The sequence below is a fragment of the Glandiceps talaboti genome, chromosome 17 (genome assembly GCF_964340395.1).
Source record: "Glandiceps talaboti chromosome 17, keGlaTala1.1, whole genome shotgun sequence".
In the NCBI taxonomy this organism is placed as follows: Eukaryota; Metazoa; Hemichordata; class Enteropneusta; family Spengelidae; genus Glandiceps; species Glandiceps talaboti.
Genome location: NC_135565.1, coordinates 10,216,001 through 10,229,141, shown reverse-complemented (window position 1 = coordinate 10,229,141; position 13,141 = coordinate 10,216,001). Strand labels below are relative to the sequence as shown.

At 33.1% G+C, this 13,141-nt stretch overlaps 1 long non-coding RNA gene across 1 annotated transcript in view; it reads left to right on the top strand.

Annotated features, from left to right (window-relative positions):
- The window catches only part of LOC144447944 (uncharacterized), a 68,681-nt gene extending 56,006 nt beyond the window's left edge, over positions 1-12,675 (top strand). Inside the window, exon 3 of the long non-coding RNA XR_013482072.1 lies at positions 12,509-12,675. This is a non-coding gene — a long non-coding RNA (uncharacterized LOC144447944). The remainder of the gene's footprint in view (positions 1-12,508) is intronic.
- Positions 12,676-13,141: the final 466 nt, after the last annotated feature.

Genomic DNA, 13,141 nt, shown 5'->3' with positions numbered 1-13,141 from the left:
ATAAGTGCCATTCTTGTCATCATTATATCTTCAAGGAATTGTTATCTGTATAAATACAATACTACCTACAGACTGTGTAATCACAAAAAAACTGAAGGTCAACATTGTAATAATATAATAGTTAATGATGGCGTTTTGACATTTCATTTTATAGCTCTCAAATTGCTTACTTTAAAAGGACATATGCTTGATGGATTATGTACATGTACATTTAGTGGGTGAAGTTTTGTTGCATATTATGAATTTCTACTTACTTTAAATACACAATAACTTGCTATTGGTGAAACTCAAGCTTGTATTCAAGCGATGTACAGAGATAAGTCGATTAATTGAAGCGATTATAAAATTGTTTTCTTCAACTTGTTCTGTTGCATATTATGAATTTCTACTTACTTTAAATACACAATAACTTGCTATTGGTGAAACTCAAACCCTGTATTCAAGCGATATACAGAGATAAGTCGATGATATAATTGAAGCGATTATAAAATTGTTTTCTTCAACTTGTTCTGTTGCATATTATGAGGTTCTACTTCCTTTCAAATGAAATACACGATAACTGGCTATTGGTGAAACTTGCATTCAAGCAATGTACAGAGATAAGTCGATGATATAATTGAAGCGATTATAAATCCTGTCTTTTTCAACTTGTTAGTTTTTGTATACAAATTTACAAATACCCCCCACCCCCACCCCCACCTGCTGTAGAAAGAAGACTAAAGATGTCACGAAAATTCATATTTTACATGTACCATCAACTGTGCTTATTATAACAGAAGACAAATTGCAATGCCTTTAGGGATTCAGGGATAAACATTGACATTAATGAGGCCAAAAAAAAAAGAGAAAAGAATTGTTTCTGGTCAGCTTGTGCATCACTTCAATACCCTCGCATCAATCTTTTTTCATGTATGTTTGTCCAGCCCATGCAGTCTGCAGATCCATGGGGAAACACAAAAAATAACCCTCCCTACATGTACTTCAGTGAAGACAACTGCAGAGCCAATCATGAACAAGCAAATGACATCTGCCCCATATATACACTTGTTCTAAAAGTACTATGAAAAGAACAGTAAATTTGTTGAGAATTAAAAAAAAATGTGCGTCATCGCACCATTTTAGACAAACTGTCCTAACCAGAAACAATTGTGGTTTTTTTTGGCCTAACATACTCTTAGACTTAAACTGAGATTTTATGCTTTGCCAAGTATTTTTTTCACACAAGTAAAAATCATTATAAATTCACCTTGTGTCACTTAGATTTTTTTGATGCTGCTGCATAATGAAAATGAATTATGTGACAAACTTTTAAATGTGCTAAATATTTTTCACAGTGAGAAATTCATCTGTCACTATCATTCTAAGTTGACAAAACATGAATTAAATACTGTGTATTAAAATGTAATATATTTACCTCAACTAATGATATAACATTCTCTTCTGACAATGCTTGTCTATTAGGCCTAAAAAAAATTGCTTGTTCCATTTACTTTACCCCACCTAGTTGTCACTGCCAACCCTGAACTTTTTTTTTCCATATTCAAGAAAAAATTAATAAAATCGCGAAATTGTGAAGTCTTGCAAGAAATAGTGGATGTGGAAACTGACATCAACTTAAAAAGATAATATAAAACTGTTCTTCCAATCTGTAATGGCCGTACATCTGATGAGAAGAAACCAATAACATAGAGACCATATGGAAAATAACAGAAAACATAACTACACTCACATATGAAAAAAAGTATATTAAAAAAATAAAATAAAAAATCTACCTACCCCACCTATTCTAAAATTGAGCATAATCAGAACCACACAATTATTTTTGTTAGACCTTCCAATGATAATGACATTTTAAAATATCATTTATTTCAATATATTATGTGAGTTACTTAACCTCTTAGGAAATGTGAAAGTAGATTTGTAATACAAGCAACGGAAATATCAAAAGGTCATTCATTTGAATAATGTAGTGATAATGAAATTCTTGTCATTTATATCACATTGTAGTTAAAGAGATCACATAATTCCGCCATATCTATTACGTTTTCAGATTGATTACTATTCATGGTAAATCAAGGAGCTTAGAGGCCAGATCAATAATCCGATGTAGGATTTTAAAATAAATTCTTTTAGTTAAGCCTATAAAAAAAAATTGTTTGGTTCCAGTTACCCCCCCCCCCCCCCAACCCCCACCTAGTTTTTCACTGTCGACCCTAAACTTTTTTTTGATGTATTCGAGAAAATAATTATAAAATCGCAAAAATTGTGTTAAGTCTCACGAGAAAGAGTGGATGCGGAAATCAGTTTAAAAAGACAATATAAAACCTCTTCCAATCTGTAATGGCTGTACATCTGGTAGGAAGAAATAAATAACACAGAGACCATTTTGAAAATAATGGAAAACCTGAACTAGACACTCAGACATGAAAAAAATATATATATAATAAGATAAAACATCTACCTACACCACCTATTCTAAAATTGAGTGTAATCAGAACCACACAATTTTTTTTTGTTTGGCCTTAGTCCTCAGACCAGATGTCCACAACACTGATGCAACGTAGATCTAATAGAAGAGAACAGAATTTTTATTGCATCTATTAAGAAAACTACATTTCTTCATTGGATTTTCTGCAATAAGTGTTTGGTGCTAAAACAAACTAGTAAATATATCAACTTGAGTAATAGTATAGTTAACAAAAATAACAAAATAAGGTTTTAAGAAAGTGTAGATTTAAAGTTAAATAAATGTAATTGTATATCTTTTAATTCTGTAGAATGTCTTTCCTTTTGATAAATGCAGATTTTATGAAACTTGTCAGTGCCATAAGTATGTGTCTTTGATCAGAGTTAAACAGAGTAATACATTTTGTTTCATTGTCTAAATAATAGGGTTACTAATACTTCCACCTACACAAATACTTTTTGGGTTGTCCCCAAATACCCTAGTCCACTCTACACACACAGTCAAAATGTGCATGTGTTTGTATATAGTATTTGGGTGTTGTTCATATCCACCATACATATTATTGGAGGCAATTCCCCTCCCCTTCCCCTTAGCAACACACATAGTGAGGTTACTAGGCAACCACCTCAATCTTCCACAAATTACTACTGGATTAGTCCCCCATACCCCCTCCCCCCCCCCCCCCCCCCCCATACCCCCACCAAAACTACCGATATTAGAAGTACTAGAGTTTAGAAACAGCATCAATTTTACCAGATTTCTCTACTGCCACAAATCACTACTACCGGTAGTCTCACAATACCGCCACCAAAACTATACCTGCATGTGTACGGTATTATTGGAAGTACTAGAATTTAGACATTAGAATTTTAGGAACAGCATCAATTTTATCAGATTTCCTGTGAGTTGTATTGAACAGTAAACCATAATAGCAAAAGCAGTGCTTTGAGCAGGCACTTAATATTTGAATTGCATGAATCACTAAAGTAAAGCTGTATTACCAGTACTGGTACATATTACAGATATTTGGTTGACTGCCTGTAAAGAAAGACGCTGAATAAATACATACACAGTGATATTAGCTATCACCATATATTGTAATTTAATACACTCATAGCTATTGCCAAATGTCAACTTCTTAATTCAAATATTCCTTCACTTAAGTCATATCCAATTTTCTGGACATGATATTATGTCAGGTTTTTAATCATAGATTGTAAGCCATGTATGTTATCAGTATTTTCTCCAGACATGCAATTCAAATATATAGCCCAAATTTTCTTCAGATACAAAAAAGATATATGCAATTCAAATTTTCTTCAGATATGCAATTCGAATTTTAGTCCCAGTTTCCTCAATATGCAATTCAAATATTTCATCCCAATTTTTCCCAGATTTGCAAGTCAAATTTTAATCCAAATTTTCCCCAGATTTGCAGTTCAAAAATTTAGTCCTAATTTTCTCCAGATATTCAATTCAAATATTTTAGTCCAAATGTCTTCAGATTTGCAATTTAAATTTTAGCCCCAATTTCTTCCAGACATGCAATTCAAATTTTTAGCCCAAATTTTCCAGTTATACAATTCAAATTTAAGTCAAAATTATCTCCAGATATGTAATTTTAATCTAAATTTTCTGTAGATTTGTAGAAATAAGTTAGCTAACTTTCTATTGACAAAGTCAAGATTAAAATCTAAATCATCCATGTAGATAAAACTACTCCTAAACCAAATTTTAGATAGATAAGTCAAAATTTTAATCTTAATTTTCTACATAAATAAGTCAAATTTTAATCTAAAGTTTCTGTACTCGATATCAAAATTTTCTGTGGATATGACTAAATTTTAAATTTTCTGTAGATGTCTAAATTTTTTGTAGATAAGTCAAATTTTAAATCTAAATTTTCTGTAAATAAGTCAAATTTTAAATCTAAATTTGTTGTAGATAAATCTAATGTGTATAATGTCAATTTTATGTGACTGATATGAAATCAGATTTGATATATTTATTGTGGAAAACAATTTTGTAGGTCTTGTAAATTGAGATAGTCATTGATAGCCAGTGTGGAATATCATATCTAACAGTGTTTACCATGTTATGCCTGACAGTAAATTGCCTTTATGTAGATACCTTCTGTAGCAATGACTCATTAAACCCCATCAGTTGTCATGGTAACACTGTCCTGACCATTAATATGGAGTACTATAACGGTAATATTATGATAGCATCATGATGAATATAATACTTGATGCCATCCGTTGCAATGTGTAATTCAATTATTTATATCAAGGTAATTCTGTAATGGACCTTATGCAAAATGCTTCACCATTATGTGGACATTCTTTTATGTTTGAATGGCATTTTATGATTGCCTGTAGTGATACCCTAGTACTAGCAGTAGACACAAGTCACAGTTGTTATAACTTTATAATACCTAATATATTTTATAACATATATATCTCGTCTTTTACTGTGTCTATAATATACTGTATAACATGTATATATCTTGTCTATTACTATCTATAATATACTGTATAACATATATATCTCGTCCATTACTGTGTCTATAATATACTGTATAACATGTATATCTCGTGTTACTGTGTCTATAATAATATACACTATATATTAAACATGTATATCTTGTCTACATGTATTACTGTCTATAATATACACTATATAACGTATATCTCTTATTACTGTGTCTATAATAATATACACTATATATTAAACATGTATATCTTGTCTACATGTATTACTGTCTATAATATACACTATATAACGTATATCTCTTATTACTGTGTCTATAAATACACTGTAACATGTATATCTTGTCTACATGTATATTGTATTACTGTCTATAATATACACTATATAACGTATCTCTCTTGTTACTGTGTCTATAATATACACTATATAACGTATCTCTCTTGTTACTGTGTCTATAAAATACACTATATAACGTATCTCTCTTGTTACTGTGTCTATAATATACACTATATAACATATATCTTGTCTATTAGTATATAGTTGTTGATGGTTTATATTGATCTATAATACATTTGTATACATTGTATAACATGTATATTTAATCTATTAGTCTATAATAGACACTATAATGTACATATCTCATCTAGTACTGTCTATAGTATACACTGTATAACATACATATCAATTACTGTCTATAATATACTGTAGAACGTACATATCTCATCTATTAGTCTATAGTATTAGATACATTGTATATAATTAACGTGCATATCCTGTCTATAATAATATGCACTATATAATGTGTGTATCTAGTCAATGTTTAGTGTATAATGAAATCAAATTAGCTATACAAATTCATGAATGTAAAGGAGACAGGAAGATGGAGAGGCCATTCTTTCTAAAGATACTGCTTAAGTGTACCTTAAATTGCTTCCAATTGTGTGTTGTTGTTATTTCAATGGGTAGGGAATTTCAGGTTTTAATAGCTGCATATTTACAGCTGTTCTGTTTTCCTGAGAAGTTGAATACACATGGGTACAAATGTAATTATTGTCGGATCGCTTTATTTGTATGTATAAAATGTAACTGGCAGATATAAGTAATCAGTTCTAATCCAATTCAAGGTTAGAGTTGTTGTAGTAAAGTGCAATCATGGCCTCACCTAAATACATGTACATGTCAATTTTAGATAACGCTACTCCACTATTAACAACTGTGGTGATGTGTTCATGATATTTACGAATTAAAAATGAATGGTTGAAATCGACATGCCATAGCCCCGGGGCTGATCTGGCCTCGGTCGCATATCTTCTCCTTTTTTTCCGTGCAAACGCCGATGATGGTATTTTTTTAATATTCGTAAATACCTACTAACGCCATTATTTTGTATTATGACCTTCCTTGAATAGAATATTAGCTTACAAGTGACTGTGCATTAGTAATGAAGTAGCGCTGTTATCTATAATTGACATGTATTTAGGTAAGGCCATGATTACACTTTACTTTATCAGACTGTAGTCATGGAATGTAGTTACTAAGATAGCAGCTGTAGGTTGAAGTTGTAGCGATGGTTAGAGGCTGTAGTGATATACTTTAATACAGGTTGTAGTGCAATGATGGTTAGAGATTCGTTTAGTACTCATAGTAGTGATTGTGGTATATTAGTGTAGTATTTCTCGAATAGTGCTGTTAGTGTTATTAGACTGTAAGATACGTTGTGACGTTCCGTCCTCAGCGGCCTCCTCTCATGGACAGGAGGGGTTGGCCGATGTGTGAGGGCGCCCTGTCACAGCATACCTTACAGACTATACTGTTATCTACATATGTATCAAAATTGACATGTATTTAGGTATTAAAGGCCGTGATTACACTTTACTTTATCAGACTGTAGTCATGGAATATATAGTTAAGATAGCGGTTGTAGTGATGGTTAGAAATTCGTTTAGTAGTAGTAGTAGTGGTATATTGTTAGTGGAGTAGTGTTATCTAAAATTGACATGTATTTAGGTAAGGGCATGATTGCACTTTACTGCAACAACTCTAACCTTGAATTGGATTAGAACTGATTACTTATATCTGCCATTTACATTTTATTGGCAACTATTCAAGCTGACAGTGTTTGCGTTAGTCACAAGTATAAAAGTACTTTAAGATGTGAGTAGGGCAGTGTCCATGGAGAGTAGACATGATTTATGTGCAATACATGTAGTACCTGGTGTATTAAAGTAGGGTATTCTGCTTACTAGAATGAGAGACTAATACGTACCAAGGGATTGACACTGTTTTGTAATAAGGTTATGGTGATTTAACCAACAGACTTGTCTTGGTGATACCACAGATTTGTCTTGGTGATACCACAGACTTGTCTTGGTGATACCACAGACTTGTCTTGGTGATACCACTGACTTGTCTTGGTGATACCACAGACTTGTCTTGGTGATACCACAGACTTGTCTTGGTGATACCACAGACTTGTCTTGGTGATACCACAGACTTGTCTTGGTGATACCACAGACTTGTCTTTGTGATACCACAGATTTGTCTTGGTGTTACCACTGACTTGTCTTGGTGTTACCACAGATTTGTCTTGGTGTTACCACTGACTTGTTTTGGTGTTACCACAGATTTGTCTTGGTGTTACCACAGACTTGTCTTGGTGTTACATGTACCAAAGACTTGCCTATAGGTGTTATGTATGTATATGTGTTTTTTCAATCATAATAATGCATAACCTATTTTGAATGTTGTCATGTTGTCATTTGTTATGTATATATTTATTTTTTATAACAGTGTAACCAGCAATACATTATACTAAACATGTCAGTCAGAGCCTTGGACCTCGATTAGTTCAGAAATAACTACTGTCCTTGGTCCTCAACAGAATTTTATTTTGTCCATATTTTTTTTCTCTCTTTCATTTCTATATATTCATTCAATATCTGTATAATCTGTATAAGTTCTGGTGAAATAAATTTCAATTCAATTCAATTCAATTCATGTAATGTAAATCAATGAAAATAAAATTTAAAACATTTTTTAGAATCATTCTCATATTTTCATTAAATCAATGAAATTAAATAGCAAATATTCATACAGCATTTTGATGTTTTCTGTAAATTATGAAAATAAAGTAACATGTGGCATTTTAATTTTTGTACCATATTTTGATGGTAACTGTATTCTATAAGTATAAGGGATACTTGCACAATGTCGCACAACCTTAAGAAATGAACTTTGTTGGTTTAGGACACACCCCCTACCCCTAAATGACATTCACAAGTACAACATTGACACATTTATGTATATGTATACCATGATGAAAATTGTGACGGTCACAGCACTACGATCGATGTAATGTAAAAACATGCTGGTAAACGCATTAAAATACTACCGGAAACCCAGCACTGTATATCACATTAGAAGTAAATTTTAATCAACTTAACAACATCTCATTGAAGGCGTGAAAGTTTTCTTAAATGGTTAGAAGTGTGAAAATGAAGTTCAGCCATCGCATTGATGCCAGACCCCCTTCCTGTAAATGAATGAAGTTCGTTTATTGCGCCTGTGTGACATTGTGCGATCACCCCATAATGTAATCTATATGTACATATGTATTGGCTCTAAGCTCATTGTATCTTAAAGTAGCAGAAATAACGTTAATGCCAAAATAAATAAGATTAAGACAGAAATCACTTTCTCTGATAAATGCTGAATAACCATAGATAATAAAGACAGATTTATTTCACATCAATACATTTTGTACTTTGATTCATAAAAGTGATGTGTCTGTGTATACGTATGTAGTAATAATACACAGTACCAACAGAGGTGTGTCTGTGTACATGTATGTAGTAATACACAGTACCAACAGAGGTGTGTCTGTACATGTACATGTATGTAGTAATACACAGTACCAACAGAGGTGTGTCTGTGTACGTGTATGTAGTAATACACAGTACCAACAGAGGCGTGTTTGTACATGTATGTAGTAATACACAGTACCAACAGAGGTGTGTCTGTATATGTACATGTATGTAGTAATACACAGTACCAACAGAGGTGTGTCTGTATATGTACATGTATGTAGTAATACACAGTACCAACAGAGGCGTGTTTGTACATGTATGTAGTAATACACAGTACCAACAGAGATGTGTCTGTATATGTACATGTATGTAGTAATACACAGTACCAACAGAGGTGTGTCTGTGTACGTGTATGTAGTAATACACAGTACCAACAGAGGTGTGTCTGTGTACGTGTATGTAGTAATACACAGTACCAACAGAGGCGTGTTTGTACATGTATGTAGTAATACACAGTACCAACAGAGGTGTGTCTGTGTACGTGTATGTAGTAATACACAGTACCAACAGAGGCGTGTTTGTACATGTATGTAGTAATACACAGTACCAACAGAGGCGTGTTTGTACATGTATGTAGTAATACACAGTACCAACAGAGGTGTGTCTGTATATGTATATGTATGTAGTAATACACAGTACCAACAGAGATGTGTCTGTACATGTACATGTATGTAGTAATACACAGTACCAACAGAGGTGTGTCTGTACATGTACATGTATGTAGTAATACACAGTACCAACAGAGGTGTGTCTGTGTACGTGTATGTAGTAATACACAGTACCAACAGAGGTGTGTCTGTATATGTATGTAGTAATACACAGTACCAACAGAGGTGTGTCTGTATATGTACATGTATGTAGTAATACACAGTACCAACAGAGGTGTGTCTGTATATGTACATGTATGTAGTAATACACAGTACCAACAGAGGTGTGTCTGTACATGTATGTAGTAATACACAGTACCAACAGAGATGTGTCTGTGTACGTGTATGTAGTAATACACAGTACCAACAGAGGTGTGTCTGTGTACGTGTATGTAGTAATACACAGTACCAACAGAGGTGTGTCTGTACATGTACATGTATGTAGTAATACACAGTACCAACAGAGGTGTGTCTGTATATGTACATGTATGTAGTAATACACAGTACCAACAGAGGTGTGTCTGTGTACGTGTATGTAGTAATACACAGTACCAACAGAGGTGTGTCTGTATATGTATGTAGTAATACACAGTACCAACAGAGGTGTGTCTGTGTACGTGTATGTAGTAATACACAGTACCAACAGAGGTAGTCTAGAAATGATTTTTGCAGACAAAATTAAGTAAAAATATATTGCAATACCTTTTAATATATAAATCATAATATGAAAATTATATTATATTAATTTAAGTAGGTACATGGTAATTATTAATATTGATAATTGACGTCTTGAAATATATACATCGTATACATGACAAATGATGATAGTTAGTGAGTAGTTTATGACAAAGTTCTAATTCTACATGTATATGTGTTATAACTATTCCTAGACAAGCTTGCTCAATAGCTTCCTAACCGTGTTATGACATGCTATTCTTGAATTCAACCCATTATTTTTGCTGGTATGTCTAAATTTACATACTTACTATGGGTGGACTTGACAGGCTCCTCCTGTTTATCACAGTGGACAGCAGTTCATTTTTTATTACCCTTGTTTGATTGGGGGATGGTGTGCCGCATTCTGTTGGGATACCTGAATAGCCAGACCGATTTTGTTGGTAGTAGACGGTGAAACACGGTGGCGAGGAGTGATAACGTAATCTGAAAGTTTGTATTTCTGTTATATGTACTTAAATTAGCAAAATAACGTCCTTGCATATGAAGCTACGCGTTGAAATATAATTTTAGAGTACTGTGCGAGTTTTATGACATCTATCGAGAGATGTCATATTTGAAGAAATGGACACTGTCGCTCAGCACTTGAGTGGATTCGTCAGGCAAACTATATCCCGAACATGTGCGACGGTGTAAGGCCGGTCATGACCCTGGTGGAATCGACCGATTCACTCAACCAAGTCCACCCTGTCTAAATTTACATTACAGTACTTCTACTCAAAGACTAGCTTCTAATAGTCAGGTTGAGGGCACCTAACATAAAATTAAAATATGCATCAAATAATTTCCTTATAATGCTTTATATATATGAACCAGAACTGAAGACATAAATTTTAAATTAATACATTATGACATTTATGTGTTCAAAAACAATCACTCTGCTTGTATAAAAAATGGGAAATAGAGAAAGTGAAAAATAAATGTCTCACATCGAGTCTAGCCGATACATGTACCTATACTACAACTATTCAACTTGGCTTGTACCTTATTATATAGTATATAGTACTAATCTAAGCCTTTAGGGAACTAAAACCATTTACATACATGTCTGTGTATGCTAGGCTTAGCTCTGTTGTAGCAGCTAATATAGATATATGTACAGATTTCAATAAAGTTGTCAGTTTCATATTCAAAGAGTTCAGATGTTAATAATTGATTAAAATAAGCTATTTGCATTACATTGTACCATACTTTTGTGCATGTACATGGAGCTAGAAGGATCCATACGCATCTCAATGGGAGTATTATTCACGTTTCAATCCGTAACTACAATTTTGGCTAGCTCTGTGTACATTATGTCATGAATGTTGTATAGAGAACATAACTGAAACCGTGAAACTGAAAGTTTAATCAAGTGATTACACCGACATGTCTATATTGGTAGAGTCAAACAAAGAGACATGTTTTGTCATGATGGATTTATATTTTATATAAATGGTATCTTTAGGCATGAAATATCGTGTTTATACATTTAATCATGATTCTATGCGTATATGGGTGTGTCATTATACGTAATGTACATCTATACAGCAGACAGCACAGTGTAGTCTTTGTCTGGCAGTTTTGGTGTTGGTGGATAGATCTGTGACTTTTATACGATGATGATGTCTTGGTTAACAGATAGAATGGTAATGCTGCTGTAGTGCTAGGCTGTGTGGGTGTAAATGTGTGTCTATGTTTATAAATTATAGTGGATTTATACATGTATCAGTGAGTCTGTGTACAAGTTGTTGAAGTATATGTACAGTACATATGTGTGTGTGTGTATGTGTGTGTGTTGTATGTATGTATGTATGTATGTATGTATGTATGTATGTATGTATGTATGTATGTATGTATGTATGTATGTGTGTGTGTCTGTGTGTGTGTGTTGTATGTATGTATGTATGTATGTATGTATGTATGTATGTATGTATGTATGTATGTATGTATATGAATGTATGTATGTATGTATGCATGTATGTATGTATGTATGTATGTATGTATGTATGTATGTATGTATGTATGTGTGTGTATGCATGTATGTATGTATGTATGTATGTATGTATGTATGTACATGTATGTATGTGTATGTATGTATGTATGTATGTATGTATGTATGTATGTAATGTATGTATGTAATGTATGTATGTATGTATGTATGTATGTATGTATGTAATGTATTGTATTGTATATACATGTAATGTGTTTATATGCACACGTGTATATCTGTGTAGTTGTACTCGGTATACCAATTGTCTTATTTATTTATTTATTTATTTATTTATTTATTTATTTGTTTGTATTTGTATTTTTGTCTGCAGACTGACGAGGGCACAATTCCATGGTGCAAGATGCCCAGACCACAAGGTGTGACACCTCCAGAAGAGAAATGGAAACTTCTACATCTCTTTAACCGAATTCAGTCCTACAAAGATGAAAGTAGGGAAGGAAATCAAAGACTCTTATCAGAGTCTCTACAAAAAGTCCCAACACAGAAAGTAGGTATACCTTAGCCGTGTGTGTGTGTGTGTATGTGTGTGTTTGTGTGTGTGTGTGTGTGTGTGTGTGTGTGTGTGTGCATGCACACGTGCATGTGTGTATGTGTATGTGTGTGTGTGTGTGTGTGTGTGGGGGGGGGGGGGGGGTATATGAGGGTGTTCCTCTCACTCCCAACCAAAGTACACTATTATTTAAGTCTTATTTGCATGCTAATTGTATGCGTAATTCATGCTTATACATCCCAACTATCAATTTTGTTTCTGCTAAATTGTTAACATCAATTTGATTATGAACTAGTGCACAAAGTGGAATGAAAGCTGAGAACAAATTCTAATTAAGCAACTCCATAATGAGATTTAATAGTGCCATGACTTATCATAACCTGGATAATGTCCTGTGTTTTGGGTAATATACTATGTTTTGGGTAATGTACTGTGGTTTGGGTAATGTACTAT